Below are 17,974 nucleotides of genomic sequence, written 5' to 3' on the forward strand. Positions count from 1 at the left end.
AATATCTAGAGTGATCTGAAACTATGCCCTCAGGTTGGTCTGTGAGTACATTTGAAATCATCACGAATCAAGTGCTCTCTGTTAGCAGGCCAAATATGAAGAGATCTGAAGAAAAAGCAGTGCTGCTTGCCTGGAGGCAGGTTTTTTTTGTTTTTATTTGTTTTTTATTGTTTTTTTTTTTAACAGGTGAGTATGTCTATCTGCTGCTACTGTCATTGAAGACTGTCAGAGTCCTTTTACTTCAAGCTTCAACATGGATTGAGGACCAGCAACTGTCTAGAAATACTCCAGATTTAGGAATGCTGACTCAGTTCATGAACTGTGGGATTCTTTGGAACTATTGTTGTTAGCTATTCTAGACAATACACTTTATAATAAAGAGTTACAGTTTTATTGGCTATGGTCTTCAAGAACTCCTCCAAGAAATAGTTCTCATACTATATTGTATCTCTAAAGTAGGAAGGACACTATGGAGTGCTAAGTATCAAACCCCTAAGAAAATAATTGAGACTTGTAAAAATGCAAACCATGGGGGAAGGAAATAGCAAATACAGTTTAAATTTATAGTTTATATAGTTTATATTTCTGTTGTACTGGCTTGTGTTGTGTATTACCCTGACACAAACTGGAGTTATAAAGGAGAAAGGAGCCTCAGTTGAGGAAATGCTTCCATGAGACCCAGCTGTAAGGAATTTTCTCAGTGATCAAGAAGGAAGGGCCCAGCCCATACTGAGTGGTGCCATCCCTGTGCTGATTGTTCTGGGTTCTATAAGAAGGCATGCTGTGTAATCAAGGAAAATTAATCCAGTTAGCATTACCCCTCCATGACCTATGCTCCTGCCCTGTGTGATTTCATGTCTTTACTTCCTTTGGTGATGAACAGGAATGTGGATGTATAAGGTGATAAATGCTTTCCTCTTCAACTTGCTTCTTGGGCATGGTATTTCATTGCAGCAATATAAAGCATTACTAAGACATATGATTTCTTACTGGTTTAAGTTTTAAACAAGAGAAGTCATTCTGTCTTAGTAAAGAAGTGGTTGTAGGCTCAAAATACTAAAGATTGCTCTAGGAGTCTCACATTGAAAAACAATAAATCCCATTATTAATGATAAGCTAATATTCAAAAGATTTATTAAAATTGAATATAGATATTTTAGGAAATTAGTATTATATAGCATACTCTTTATCAGGTGGCACCCCTCCTTCACTTAATGCATACTAATAAATTGCCATGCCAGAGCCTGCCTCAGTAGTCTGTCTGATCCAATTGTGAAATTCCTCACCTGTGAGACTGTATTACATATCCACATAAGGGGCTGATACTTCACAATGACAAAAAGACACAGAATATAAAAATATATGACTATTAAAATCTATGGTGGGATCAAATATGTTGTTNAATATTTGCTTTACAAATTACTTATACAACTATACTTAATATGTGCTTTACTTACAGGCTCATTGCTCTGAAGAAATATCATGACCAAGGCAACTCTTATAAGGGAAGACATTTAATTGAGGCTGGCATTCAATTTTAGAGATCTATTTTCAGCATGGCTGAAAGAATGGCAGCATTCAGAAAGACATGGTGCTACAGGAAAACAGGAGATCTTCACTTTGACCTAAATGCCGCCAGGAGAATGTGCATTGCTGGGAGACAGAAGGATGGTTCGAATTCTGCAGGACAGATGTGGGAATTTCATGAGGCCACCAAGTTCTGTCTCCATTGTAACACACAGTGACAAGCTTCCATTAACATGGCTACAACTTTTCCAATAAGACCACATGTCTGATTATTGCCAACTTCGCATGGCCTAAACATATTCAAACAATCAGATTCCATACNCTGGTACCCATAGACTTATACAAAGACATGAGTGTATGTGGGTATAAATAGCCATAGCATAATACATAATACATTATATACAACACTAAAATTCCCCATAGTAGAGCACAGCCTGAACAATGTTTAAAAGTTCCAAGACTCTTTTAAGGTTCAGAAATAATGTTAATTGGAATCCCTTAAAAATCAAAGTTAAATTGTAGATCATATATTCCCAACATCACAGTATAGACAGTAACATTAAAAAATAACATAAAAGGTGACTATTGGATGAAATCAAGACTAAAAACAAGATGGACAAACTCCAAACTCTGCACCTACATTTCTAGTGTCCACCTCATTTCAGCTTTGAAAACTAAACCACGCTTCTTTTTCTTGAGCTGGTTCTACTATCTGTTAGCAGCTTTATTCAGCAGGTATCCAATGCGGATTCACATATGATCTTCTGGTATCTACCAAAGGTCACTACTTTCCAGCTCTGCCTTATGTATCACTCTAGGCTCTGGCTTACTCCACTTCATTGCTTATCCTATTCTTGGTGGGCATTCTATGGTACTGGTATCTCCAATACACTGGGGTCTTTGGCTGCAATTAGGCAGCACATTCACTAATAGATTCTCATATGCTGTCTTCAAGTTGCCAAGCCTCAATTTCATTACATAACCACTTAAGTCTTGGACTTCAATTGCCACTGCGGTTCTACCTTCTCTATCTTTTCTGGACACTCACACTGACAAACACCAACTATATTCCATGACTGGTTCATTCCATTGCAACCAGTACTACCTGGTAGATTCTTACACATTACCTGGCTGCCAGAACTCCTGCTGGCAGGAGTTCTTCCTCTGGAATACAGCTTCTTTTTGCTCTCAGGTAACACTTTGCAGAAGATATCACGTCAGTGATGCTAGGCTCTTCTTAATTACTGGCAAATTCTTACCTCTAGCTAACCAGAATCAGTTGTCCTTGTAACCTGTTCTATTCTTGATTCTAAAGGAATAGTGACATGTCTGAAGCTGCTAAGTTCTATTGGTTGCCGGGGATGGAACATGCCCAACCCCCCAGTTCAATTACATTTANACAACCTTCCTGTTTTCAATGAGTTTCCCAGATACCTAAGTTTGGCTGTTATGGAAAGAGCTCAGTAAACAGACTTGACTCAGAAATCTCACACAAGGGTGCTGTGATTAAAATTGTATGCCACCATGCCTGGACCTAAGCTTTTGTTTACCTGGAACATGCTGTATACCAAGCTGGCAAAAAACTCAGAAATAAACTTGCTTTTGTCTCCTCAGATTAAAATAGGTATCACCATACCTGAACTTAAGCTTTTCATGGCAAATATGCCTCTAGACCTGAATTAAAAATGTATGTATTTCCAGGTCATTACTTGGATCAAAACACTGTGTTTTACAGCCTCAACCAGGCCTGGATCACAGGTATACCCTCCATTCTGGGAATGTAGTTCTTTCCAGATATAGTTGACCACTGAGAATAGCCATCACAGTCCACTGCTTGTCAACTTTAAACACAGTCATATCTCCTTATGTCCAAATAAGAACAATAGCCAGGTCATAATAATGCCTCACATGATNTAACTTTCCATTGGATCACTGCAGAAGCATAAACAATAAGCTTATCTAGGTGGAATGTTGCCCAAGGTCACCACTCCCTTAATTGCATTTAATATCTTTCAACACAGGATTTAGCTCGATTTCACTTCCTGGTTCCTCATTTATCTTTGAACCATACATTTTTTATTTTTCCTACTCAGTTTGGTATAATTGATTCAAACCTGCCCACTGAGATTGAACCACTGGAGAAAGTTGAAAAGAGTTGGCTTTGAGAATGTATTTCTTAATGTAACTATTCTAAATCTCTTTATCTTACACTCAGGCAAACTCTACAGACAAGGGCAAAAATGCAGCAACATCCTTCACCAAAATACCATGAGAATGGTCTCTAAGCCACATGCTAAAATTCTGTTCCTCTGAAGTTCCTTGAACCAGGCCTCTATAATTCAAATCCCTCTCAGCACCACTGTCTTCCATGCTTTTACTACTTTGGCCCATTGAGCCCAACTTAATCCATCCCACTGTTTTCCAAAGTCACAAAATGTACATTCTTCAAATCAAAACCATGGTCTCAACTGTGCCAAAAATACCGCAGTCTCTTGTATCTATTCCTGTTTTAGTTACAGTTTCATTGCAGTACAGAGTCTCCATCACTAAGACAACTCTTCTATAGGAAGACATTTAATATGCGCTGGTTTACAGTCTCAGAGCGTTCTTCTGTTATCATCATGGTAGAAGGTGTGGCAGCATTCAGGATGGCATGGTGCTGGAAGAGCCAAAGGCTCTAAGTTTTGAGCCAAAGGCAGGCAGGAGACTCTCTTCCATAGCCAGTCAGGAGGATCATCTAGATCACACTGCCCAGACTTGAGAATTTCAAGAAACCTCGAAGCCCCACCTCCATTGTGACACGCAGTGACATACTTCCTTTAAGAAAGCTACATTTTCCCCAATATGGTCACATGTCTGATTAGTCCCCACTTCTCATGGGGTAGACATATTCAATCAGCTACTTTTCACTCCCTGGAACCTATTTTCTCATAAGAACACATGAATGTATGAGGGCTATACCTAGGCATACCAACATTAAATATTACTCCAAAGGTCCAAATAGTCTAACACACCCTCAACAATGTTTAAAAGTTGCAAGATTCATATATTCTCTTAACTGTAATCGCAAAATCAAAGTTAAATATTAGGTCACATACTCCCAACATCACAGGATATACATTAACATTACAAAACATCATAGTGAGGAAATACTGGACCAAATCAAGACCAAAAACCAGCTGGTGAAAAACCAAACTCTAGATCTACATGTCTGATATCCAACTCCTTTCAGATTTGTTAAATATAATCCATTTCTTTTACTGGGACTGGTTCCATTTCCTGTTAGCAGCTTTATTGAGCAGGTATCCCTTGAGGTTCACACATGATATTTTGGGCTATTTCAGAAGGCTTGGGTCACTCCTCCAACTCTGCTCTCTGTATCAAATTAGGCTCTAGATAATTTCACTCCACAGTCCCTTTTGTTCTTGTTGGGCATCCCATGGAACTGGCATCTCAAATAAACTGGGGTCTTAGGCTGCAACTAGGCAGCACTCCCACCTATAGGCTCTTATAAGTTATCATCAACGTCCCCAGCTTCAACTTCATTTTAAAAAATCTTCACTCTTGGGTCTTCAACAGCCACTGAGGCTGCATTTCCTCTAATGATCTTTTCTGGCCTCTCACACTGGCAAGCCTCAACTGCTATTAATTACTCCTTCATTTCTTCAAAACCACTACCACCTGGCAGATTTTTATACATTACCTGCTTATCAGCAGGAGTTCTTTCTCTGAAATACAGCTTCTTTGTGCTCTCAAGTAAAACTCAGATTTCACCTCAGTGTGCTAGTCTCTTCTTAATCACTGTCTATTTCTTAGCTCTAGCTAAGCAGCATATGTTGTACCAGTACCCTGTTCTATTAGTCATTCTAATCCACAGGGACATTCCCAAAGCTTGCTAATTTTTTGGATGTTAGAGTTGGAACTAGACCCCCTCATTCAATTACTTTTACACAAGCTTTCTCTTTTCAATGGTTTCCTTAATTCCTATGGTTGGCTGTAATGGAACTAACTCTGTAGGCTGAACTTGTACTCAGATCTGTATGGCTCTCACCCCTGAGTGCTGGAATTAAAGGTGTATACAACATTGACTGGACCTAAGTTTACCTGGAACTTATTCTGTAACAAAAGAGAGTAGAACTCAGAAAGCTGCCACCACTGCCTGACAAATTTAAAAATCTTAAGCCCCAAAAAGAAAACCCTAAAATTTTTTTTTAAAAATATGCAAGAAATAGACTAAATCCCTGAAAACCAATAAAACTCAAAAACATTCTTCTAACCACCATACAAAATCTTTTAAATAGAATGATTAAAAAAATAAACACGGGATAACACTAAAATGACCTTAAATCTATTTTTATTTTATTTTTTAAAATTTTATCTTATTTTATTTTGAGTTTTTCTAGACTGGGTTTCTCTTTGTATCCATCGATGTCCTGGAATTCACTCTGTAAACCAGGCTGGGCTAAAACCTAAAAAATCCACTCTCTCTGCCTCCCAAGTCTTCACTGCCCGTAAAACTCTTAAAGCACAAAAATAAAACAATAAATTAAAAAAAATACTTAAGAACATAAAAAAATCCCTAAAATGATGACAAAACTCTAAAAATAAAACCTAAAAACTAAATAACCCTCCCCCAAATAATACACCTTAAAATAATTCAAACACCCACAAAAACACTAAAAATAGATTAAAATCCTGAAAACCAATCAAACTCAAAAACATTCTTATAAAAACCGGATAAAACCCTTTATGAAAACCTTAAAATTATAAAAATTAATAAAAAAGAACAGTAAAATGAGCCTAAATCTCTCATTTTTACTTTGTGTTTTTTGAGACTGGGTTGCTCTGTATATCCCTGGCTGTGCTGGTTATAACTCTGTAGATCAGGCTAGGCTCAAACTTAGAAAAACACTCTCTCTGCCTCCCACGTGATGGTACTAATGGAATGGGCCACCACTGCCTAGCTACCTTACAACTCTTAAAGCCCCAAAATAAAACACTAAAATTAAAAAAAAATACTCTAGAACACTAAAAAAATCCCTAAAATAACGGTAAAACCCTAAAATTAAAGCCTAAAGTATAAATGAAAAACACCAAAACCCTAGCACACCCTAAAATACTTTAAAAAAAAACCCCACTAGTCATAGACTAGAACCCTGAATATCAATAAAACTCAAAAACATTCTTCAAACTACCAAAACTACCAAACCCGTTAAGAAAACAATCAAATTCTAAAAATAAATACACACGAACACAAAAATGACCCTAAAACTCTTTTTTTTTTTTTTTTTTTTTTTTTTTTTTGAGTTTTTTGAGAATGAGTTACTCTTTGTATCCATGGCTGTCCTGGAACAAACTCTGTAAACCAGGATGGGCTCGAACTTAGAAACCCACTCTCTCTGCCCCGCAAGTTCTGGTTTTAATGGCATGGTCCAAAACTTCCTAGCACCAAAAATTATTAAACCCCCAAATAAAACATTTATTTAAAAATAAAAAAATAACAAAGAGCATTAAAAAAAATTCCTAAATTAACAATAAAACTCTAAAAATAAAACCTAAAGACTAAGTAAAAACACAAAAACACTAACACACACTAAAATACTTCAAACACAAAAAACACTAAACATAGACTAAAACCCTGAAAACAAATCAAACTCAAAAACATTCTTATAAAAACCTGATAAACCTTTTATGAAAACCTTAAAATTATAAAAATAAATAAAAAAGAACACTAAAATGAGCCTAAATCTCTCTCTCTCTCTCTCTCTCTCTCTCTCTCTCTCTCTCTCTCTCTTTCTCTCTTTTTCTTTGTGTTTTTGGGAACTGGGTTTCTGTGTGTATCCCTGGCTGCCCTGGTCCTAACTCTGTAGACCAGGCTGGGCTCAAACTTAGAAATCCCCTCTTTCTGTCTCCAATGTGATGGTATTAATGGAATGGGCCACCACTGCTTAGAAACACTAAAACACTTAAAAACCCCCAAAAACACTAAAATTAAAAAAAAAATACTCAAGAATATCATGGCCTTGGTCATGATGTCTTTTCAAAGCAATGAAACCCTAACCAAGACAGCCATCAGGTACAGAAAATCTTTCAGATACCAAAATTTATCAACTATAGGAAGTATTTTAAGTTCTGCAGCATTCAAACTTATTCTAGAGAGAAGGAACAGCAATGAAGGAGTCCATGATAAGGCTACCTCCAAAAGACACACTTAAATGTAGATGTTCCCCAGGGAGACCCCCATTGAGCACAGTTCCACCTCATATGGAGGGAGCTATATGGTTGGCAAGCTTGTAGCATTTGAAAGCCATGATAACTGGTATAAGAACGAAGGCAGCACATATGCATTTGAGACACCTTCAGTGTTTTCTGAGAATAAGGTCACACATACATAAAAGACTGGAACTTCCAGGGGACAGACAGGCTGAAGGGGCCCATAGATATGTAGGCAGTCATATGTTTGGAGGAAAGCCAGATGGAAGAGGCCAGAGTCAGTTCTTTTTTATGGTCATCTGGAGCATCTAACAGATACCTCAAAAAGATCACAGGATGCATCAGAGGTAAAGAGTGCACATGGAAGGTACACAGGATCTATTTAACACCTGAAAGTAGCTCACAATATACTCATTTTCACTTTTAAATTACTGTTTTTTTAACTGATCATACAAAATAATGTTTTTATGATGCTTTTGGGAGTCTCATCTATATAAACTTAGTTTTGGATTCACTAGTCTGTGTTACCATGGTAATAATGTATTCCTGGAAACCACCCAAACCAACATACTTCTGTAATGATGGCTGGCTATTTGTTAAGAAACCAAAGAAGCCGTTATGGATATGGCCCAAGTTTGACTATTTCCAGAACCTTCCTATTCTTCCTAGGTTTCTTGCTTCATGTTTTGAAAACTCCATCTTGGAAAACATTTGTCCCTCAGTGTCCTCTATTCCTTAATGTATCCTTTAGTCTTTTTCAAGAACACCATCAATTTGATCTTTCTTACCTTCATGGTGTTCTCTTCTTTGCATGTGAATATTGGAGTTCTTTAAAAGATGACTCCATGGGCCTAGAGAGATAACTCGGTGGTCAAGAGCACTTTTGTACTCAAAGAAGACTGGCTTTGTTTACTTGAAATCATATCCAATGGCTCACAAACACCTTTAACACCATCTCCAGGGGACCTGACAACCCATATCTCTGTGGTCACCTGTATTCACAAGCACATGCCCTACCCACACCCATATAAGTAAAAATAATAAATCTTTAAAAGAGAGACAAGTTTCACTAGGTTTCATTAATCAAATGAAACCTGATTTTCTCTGATTTCTGAGTCTGTTTGGATCAGTTTTGGGGGTTTCACCTTGTGTTCCAAAACCTCATTCCTTTTATCTGTCACTCTTTCCCCAACTTTATGTTTTTCCCTCAGACGTCCCACCAGTGAGTCTACCTATGTTTTGTCCTTCTCCCCTGCTTCCTAAATATCCATCTTTTGGTGCCATCCCTGCTCATCCAAGTCCCATCTCCAATTCTTTGCTCTCCCTGCAGACCAGAGAAGCTACATCTTGTTATTTTAGCTTTAGTGACATAAGTTTTTTTTTTTTTAAGATTTATTTATTTATTATATGTAAGTACACTGTAGCTGACACTCCAGAAGAGGGCATCAGAACTCATTACGGATGGTTGTGAGCCACCATATGGCTGGCTGCTGGGACTTGAACTCGGGACCTTTGGAAGAGCAGTCGGTGCTCTTACCCACTGAGCCATCTCACCAGCCCCCGTGACATAAGGTTTATGTACTGTACATAGCCTGACTTAAGGCTTTAGTTTTCCTTTCATATTCCTTCCACATAGCCCGACTCTTCCACCAAAGTGTTCAATCCCAGCACGATATGTCACATGTTTTAATTTTTAGAGCAAAAAATTTAATTGGCAAAGATACTGGGGTTGTCAAAACCCTTAATTATCTAACACACTGGAATACAAACCTTTTTTTCCCCAACCCTATAAGTTTAGATCCCTGGCATTGTGATTTAATTTTTCTCCAGATTATACACATAGATATGGAGATCCCCATCAAACTTGATAAATTCCATGGAAGGCTTGGATAGAACTTGGTAAACAAATTTGCCAATCTTTTTGGAACCATCATGTCTGGTGTACTGCACCCATTCACCTATTAAGACATCACTGTCATCGTCTGATCTCACCTCTGCAGGAGTTTTCTCTGGAATGATGTGGAGGTTACCTTATGTGTAGTAGTCATCCAGGAGCTAAGAGACGTAGAGGACCTGATCCTTCTTGTTGGTGAAGTAAAACCAGTCTTGCATAATTGGCACCAGAGCTAGCACCACCCCCCTCCAGCTTGCCTTAGAGCCATTTTTGCCCTCAAACTGGTGCTTTACTGCTCTGCCAACCAGGGCGCTCGTGAGCTGGTTGTCTCTCTCCTGAAGTAACACTACCTTGTTTGGTAAGACCTTAAGCTATAAAATCCTTTCATCGCTATAGAGCTCCTGACCATAGACACAGACAATTCTGCCTTATTTCACCAAATACAGAGAAGGGTTTGTTGGTGGTTGACCTACCTTCCTTCCAACCATGAGAAATTCTGCACCCAACAGTATTCCTGGGGGCTTGGGGAGAAGGCTTCTGCCTCTTCCTCTTGAGGGATGGAATGCTCAGCCTCTACAGAGACATTGTCTTCTTCATGGCTGTAGACCTGTTGTGGTAGGCCACAGAACTTCTGGTCTACTTTCTTGTGGCTATCATTCTGTGTTCAGGCTTCATACTTGCCCATTTCCTGGGTTTGCAGATCTTGCCTGAAGACCCAATGCTGTTGTCTCTGTCATATATAAATTTGAGTTCTTGTAGGGCAATGGGGGTGGTGTGGGAGAGAATGCTGGACCAAGGCTCTTCTCTAAGAGGATTTCTGAACAGGTGAAGAAGGCTATGCTAAAGAGGTTTGGGTTTCTATACTTAATTTTATCATATTAAGTAGTTAATATGAGGTGGTGGTGACACATATCTATAATCCCAGCACTTGGGAGGCAGGGGCAGGCAAATTTCTGAGTTCATGGCCAGCCTGGTCTACAAAGTGAGTTCCAGGACATCCAGTGTTATACAGAGAAACCCTGTCTCAAAAAAAATCCAAAGAATAACTAAAAAATAAATTAGTAGGAGGGGGTGGTGACCCAGGCCTTTAATCCCAGTATCCAAGAGGCAGAGGGAGGCAAAGCTTTGTGAGATCTAGGCCAGCTTGTTCTACATTTGAGTTTCCCAACAGCCAAAGCTACACATAGAGAAACTCATTCTCAATAAACAAACAAACAAACAAACAAACAAGTTCATTTGGAAATTGACAATTGATTCTCTACAGCTCATAATAACACACACAGAGACATATTTCTTAAGCCCTGAGGTAATTTGCCTCTTCTGAGGAACCTCTCATTGAATGGCTAGGTCAATTTGGGAGTTGGCATGCCTGTCCCCCCTCAATAAGAAAGCAGAATAGAAAAAAAAGCCAGAATGATTGCCACACCTCTCTTCTACCTGCAAGGTCTAAGCTAGGTTTATACATTCACAAATATATGCCCAGGGACACAGCACACCATTGGACATTTTATTTGTATTGTGTCTCTTGATCCTTTCCAAGATGTATTAGGTGAAACCATTTCATCTCTGTCATCAACAAGACCTCAACAAGTCCACTCAGTATCAGCCATTTACAACTAATATCTTCTAAAATGCACANAGACAAAGAGGAGCTTTGGTATTTTAATCAAATTGTGAACTAGATATTGATAGCAAGGATAATAAACTCAGGAGATTAACTAATTTGGACAATCCCCCTAGCTTCCAAACAAGGGCAAAATTAGAATGTACAGTTACTCACTGTAGGAGGGAAAACTTTTAGCTTTCTGGAGCTATGAGGGTCCCAGTTACTTAATAAATGTATTTACCTAAAGAAAATGTTCTAGTCGTCCAGATTCTGTCTTCTGAAACTGGCCAGTCACCAAAAGTCTGTTGAATATTTTTGTGCTCCAGGAGCTGACTTGGCTTTCACACACCACTGAGAAGATAGTGAACCTACCTTCAAGGAATTCTAGTGCTCCCAAGTGGAATAAATGCCCAACATCTGCCCAGTGCTATGTGACATCACCCTAGCTCAGCTTACATCATAGAACCCCTCTCAGACTGGTTCCTTCCCTAGTTACACTCAGAAACTTTCAGCATCTAGGCTTTAGCTTCTCATATGTCCTCCTAGAAATCCAAAATGAAATCCCTACCCAAATGATCTGATGATCTGAGTCACATTCTGCCCAAGTAGATCACTCTTGCCTCATTTTTTGTCTGTTTTTTTGTTTTGTTTTTGTTTTGCTTTGTTTTTATTTTGTGAAAGTCTTGTGTTTCTGACTCACAAACATCCTTCGCGGTTATTTTCCCTTTTCTAGTCTTTCCCTTGGTTACCTTTAAGCCGTTCTCGTATATCAGAAATGCTGCAAGACTCTTTGAGGCAGCCCACCTGATAGCACACCGTATTAAAACCTATAGTTAGAGGACGATTTTTATTTAAACAAAGCTGGAACTTGACAGGATTAAATACCTTTTATTGAAGTCAATGTCAATCATGAATTATGGTTTCTTTGCAAAGAGTGAGAAAAAATTAACTTTTCGGCCTGTTTACAAAGTTGAGACAAACAAACAAATCCACTATCTACCAGTCATATTTTAAAGGTCTTTAAAATTTACCAGCATTTCTGGTTACAAGGAATTTCTTAGGTTACATGCAGTAAAACAGGATGAAAGAGATGAGGTAATTTTACTTTTGAAATATGGGAGCCAGGCATAGTGGTCCACTCCTTTATTCCCAGTACTTGGAAGGCAGAGGCAGATGGATTTCTAAGTTTGAGGCCACCCTGGTCTACAGAGTGAGTTGCAGGAGAGCCAAGGCTACACAGAGAAACTCTGTCTTAAAGAAGAAGAAGAAGAAGAAGAAGAAGAAGAAGAAGAAGAAGAAGAAGAAGAAGAAGAAGAAGAAAAGAAAGGAAAAGAAACATGGGTAGACAGAATCAGGGATACAGGTAAGTATGGAATTTACTCACAAAGTAGAGGGCACTTTACTTGTTTGTGCCACATAGATCTTCCTTTTCAGTTCCCTCCATGGTCCCCAGCACACTGTGTACATCATCATCATACATCATGACACTACCCATAGTGGGCTAGACCCTTCCACATCAGCCATCAAAAAAAGATCATTCCTTTCAGATTTGGCCACAGGCCAATGTGATGGAGGCTGTTCTTCATCTGAGGTTCTTTCTTGCCAGGTTGCTCTATTGGCCCCCCTCAATCATTGGTAATCAGGGATTCCAGTAGGTGAACATACAATCGGTGAGAATGGGGTGACAGACAGGACAAAAGGGATTGTGTTGGATCTGAATGTAACTTTTCAAATTGAAAATATGGAAATTAGGTGACACACCAGCAAGGTACAATGAGGTTCCAGGATGCTTAATGACTCTTACACAAAACAGAGGAATGCAAACACAAAGACTGGGAAGGAACTGGGAAATAAAACAACTGAGACAAATTCATCTCTATCTAAGATCACCTATAGTCTTAGAATCCAGGTGTGAGGTCTTTATACTCCCAGGGGTAGAGCTTTCATACCCAATCATGGTTCTAATTAGAGAATTCTGATCCAGCTAACCATTTCATGAATAATGTAATTCTCTAAAACCACAGCCCGATCTACTTCCTAAACCATTGTAAAATCCTGTTTATGGGAGCAACTTGGCTTTTATTCTAAATGATAGTTTGGGGGAGATTAATTACTAAAAAGTAATGTAGGCTGCCATACATAACTATAATAAGAATTCTAAACTTACTTTACTAAGCTTGCTCTGAGATTTCTAACTCTATGTAATAGATAGTAATGCCTGATTTCTTTCACTATCTCTCTTACAATACTAGAGGCAATTCTGAAAGTCTCTGAATAGGCAATATTCTTACTGAATTCCAAACCCATTGTCGGCTCAAGGACCATGGGGATAACTAGGGCATTTATGAAGACCAGGAAGCAAAGTTTGATTTTGCTTAGTTATTTGGCAAGTCATTGTTTGGATGCACCCATCACAAAACAATACAGAATGGAAACACACAGATTCATTCGCAAAAACAAAAGTAGAGCATATGTGCTATGGGATGCCATAGTTCCAGGAGACTAAGATTTTGTGAAACTCTTCACCTAGGTAATGCTTCCAGGATTTTGACATGTCATGCATGTCAATACTGAAGTGGATGTAACATTTCCCCTCCTTTTATTTTTTATTTTTTTTAGATGAGGTTCCAGAATGTTCCACCTCAGGAAAACTCTAAAGATGAGTGGAAACACAACAATTACTAATAAAATTATGCCAATAATAATAGCAAGCAAGATTATTTATTGAATCCAATCCAAGGGATTCAAGGCACTTTGGTAGATCTTAAAATCTCTGGCCAATTTATCAATGGTCCAAGTATCCAAATGGCTTCTTCTAATTCATGAAATTTCTGCCTTTAAGTGTTCCATGTCCTAAGAGATACCAGTATCTCTTCACACACCCTGCAAATGAGCCTTAGTCTTTTCCCAATCTATGGTTTTATTATAAGGTAATAGCTTGACACAAATGTATTGGAACTTTAGTAGCTAACTTAACCTTAATATTTGCTATATCCTGTGTCAATCTATTGCTAATTTAGCATTATAAATAATAGTAGCTAACTTTCAAATATGTCTCTAAAAATGACCAGAATCTGCCTTCCAAATGAAGAAATAACAATTTCTAATATTAGATTGATTATTAGAACAGTCTATGACTAAGTAGGAATAACTGGTCATATTAAAGGAAAGAGAAGATTCATCATAAATTCTCTTTTGGATTAAGTTTTGGAAGGCAGCTTCCAGTCTCCATGTTCTCAGTGCCACAAGGTCAAAAAGCTTGAAGCAATGCATTTTGTCCAATCTGAGATCAGGAACTTATGTCCAGGTACCAGGCAAGATCCTGGGTCTGGACAAGGAAAAGCCATTCTGAGGCTGCTCTGAGCTTTGCATTAACTGTGAATATTTTTTAAACTGATCATATCACCTGATTCTTGGCCCTCCTTCAGTGAGGACAGATTCCAGAGGAACAATTTCACTGTTTGTCTATGCCTCTAATTTTGGACAGTCTTTCTTAAGATCACTTATACTTTAAACATTTTTTTATAACAATTTCTTTTCCTGCAAGGCCACAACCATAGCCAAACTGATTGTGTAAGGGTCTAATTTCTGCACAAAGATGAATATATATAGTTATTATGCATTGTCCAAGTCATGAAATGTAATTTTTAGTTGTTCAGTGAAGGGGTTTTGATTGATAATCTCTTCAAGTCCATTGTTTGAAGGCTTGTCAAAATACAAGCATAAAGGAGAAGGAATCTGAAAAACATTGGATTTGTGGTTTGCTCTGGGTGATTGCCAACCAATGTCCATGGTCAGTGGCTTTTTTAGACCAGAGTACAATCCATTATGCTGCGGATCATTACAGGTGGGAACTGAGGAGGATTGAACCACCAGGTTTCGCACATGATGTAAGGGACTATCAGCATTCTCTGCGAGGCTCTGGCTCATGCTTTGCGGTTATGCAATAGTTGAAAATGAAATTATGTGCACATGGAAGACTAACATGTGCTCTCCTCTTCACAGAGAAGGGAACAATCCTTAGGAAGTGGCTCTCCATCCATCAGCAGTCTGAGATAATAGATGTCACATGAAAGGCATCCAGGGTTGTCAGTGATCTCTTTCCCACCCCATTTCTTGAAAAACACTCCTCCTGAATGTACAATTCACCGAATACTATTGCACTGCCAGTTTCTGTGTATTAAAACTTCCTGTGAAGTCAGTTTGTTACTATCAGAACACATGACACCCACTTTTATTCCAACCGATTTGACTGAAATTCAGGACATCATTTAAAAATCTACCTTACTTTCAACAACTTTCATCTACAGCTATACTGTTTCCCTACCTGTGCTGTCTAGTTTTATGTAAACTAAACACAAGGTAGAATCATCTGACAGGATGCCTCCTCCATAGTACAGGGCTGCATGGGACCCTAAAAAGTATTTTAATTAGTGATGAATTGTAAGGGTCACAGCCCATGGAGATGGTGCCATCCCTGGGCTGGTGGTCCTGGGTGCTATAAGAAAGCAGGCTTAACAAGCCATGGAAGCAAGTACTGCTCCTCAATGGCCTCTGCATTTGCTCCTGCCCCCAGGTTCTTTTTCTATTTGAAATCCTGCATTAGTTACTTTCAGAAATTTAATGTTATATGGATATTTGAGTGAAATAAACACTTTCCAACTTGCTATTTGTCATGTTTTTTCATCACAGCAATAGTAACCCTAACTAACTCACCACCTTGACCCTATTTGTAGACCAGTGCTTAGCTAGACTAACTTTGGTAGGTGCCATGGAGCATCAAGAGATCCAGGATATAATCTTTGCAATACCAAGGGCTTCTCCTCTCAATGATGGCTGACTAGGCCATCTTCTGATGCATATGCCTCTAGACAGAGGATATCGGGGGTAATGGTTAATTCATATTGTTGTTCCTTTTATAGGGTTACAGACCCCTTCTGCTCCTGTGGTACTTCCTCTAGCCCCTCCATTGGACCCTGGGTTCCATTCAATAGATGATTGTGAGCATTGACTTCTATATTTGCATGGCACTGGCATAGCCTCAGGAAATGCAAGGGATAGGAAGAGGGAGTGTATGGGTTGGAGAGTAGTGCAGGTGGAGAGTATAGGGGACATTCAGGATAGCATTTGAAATTTAAATGAGGAAAATATCTTTAAAAATTAAAAATAAATATAGAAAATAAAACAAGTTCCAGGATAAGTCTCATAGAAATGACAGTTTTCTGTGTCCAAATAACTGTCTAATCTGCGACTCCTTTCTTTCCACGTCTATAAACCCTAACCCACTTTGAAAATGGGTAAGTGGGTCAAATTTTAAAGTAAATACAATTTAGAATCTACTTGGGGTTCATCAGACTCCTTTATTTGTATCTCTTCCCAATGTGATCACATTGAATAATGCTTTTCCTGTGTTTGACTGTTGTGGTCTCTTTAATTGGTGTGTACAGGGTATGTGACTGAGCATGGTTCATTAGGGCTTCCAGAGACCTGAGCTTTGATGCACACGTGCACATGCATAAGCACACAGAGGTCAAGAAGCCCTTGGAGGATACAGTGTCCAATGAAACTCAGGCTGGAACTCATGAGATCCAAGCAGAGGGATGAACAGGAAACTTTCCTCCTGTGTTTCAAATCACTAATTTCATGACATTTTCATGCAACATAAAAAAAAATAATACAGAGACATGAAATAGCGGGACTCTGCACACTGACAGAGATGTTCTTGTAACATAGTTTAGTGGACACTCATTTTTCCATTTTACACCTGCATTGTTGCCTAATTAATCCCATTGTCATAAATCTGAATGCTCACAGGCCCTAGAGGGGTAAATAACGAATACGGAAAACCTGAGCCATGAAATATGGGGTGGTGTACTTCAGAGGATGGGAAAGTACAGTGTCTTCTGAAAGGTAAATTATCACTTAGCTACCATTGAAGTTCACTTTGTAGCTTGAAATAATTGGTGTGTGTGTGTGTGTGTGTTTGTGTGTGTGTTTGTATGTGTGTGTAGGTATATGCTTACACATGCCAGTAACTTTGAAGGTCAGAAGAGCATGGAGTTACAGGCAGTTCTCAGTCACCTGATATTGGTGTTGAGAAATGAATGTGGGTACATCCTATGAAAGAAAAGGAGCCACTCTTAAAGGGTTGAAATACTCCTCCATTTCCCAGTTTTAAGTAGATTATCATGATTTTATACCATGCTGTTTGGGGTCTTTTTTGCTTTTCAAAGAGGAGGTAGTATTCTGTAAGTCTTTCTTGTTTTTGTTGTTGTTGGCTGCTGATTTGGATCTTATTTACCTCTATTGAGTGGTCCGAATTAAAGCCCAAAGCTTCTGAAATGTACCTCAGAGAGTTCTCATTTGTTTGTCAGAAGGTTTTTGTGCTATTTTTCATGGAGGAATGGACACATGTATGCTATGGCACTAATCAATATCCATGATCAACATTATGAGTACCTAACCAGGAAATAAATGCAACAAATGTTTAAAAATATTTTTCTTCTCTCTCTCTCTCTCTCTCTCTCTCTCTCTCTCTCTCTCTCTCTCTCTCTCTTTTCTACTTCTTTCTTTCCTTCTTTCTATGACAGNTGAGTACCTAACCAGGAAATAAATGCAACAAATGTCACCTACCATGGCTCCTCATTCTCTCTCTCTCTCTCTCTCTCTCTCTCTCTCTCTCTCTCTCTCTCTCTCTCTCTCTCTCTCTCTCTCTCCTTTCTACTTCTTTCTTT

The 17,974-nt window shown here is 38.6% G+C and overlaps 1 pseudogene; it reads right to left on the reverse strand.

Annotated features, from left to right (window-relative positions):
• Window positions 1-9,555: 9,555 nt before the first annotated feature.
• LOC110313799 lies at window positions 9,556-13,547 on the reverse strand (annotated as a pseudogene).
• Between the last annotated feature and the right edge of the window lie 4,427 nt (window positions 13,548-17,974).

This window comes from Mus pahari, chromosome X (genome assembly GCF_900095145.1).
Source record: "Mus pahari chromosome X, PAHARI_EIJ_v1.1, whole genome shotgun sequence".
Taxonomy (NCBI): Eukaryota; Metazoa; Chordata; class Mammalia; order Rodentia; family Muridae; genus Mus; species Mus pahari.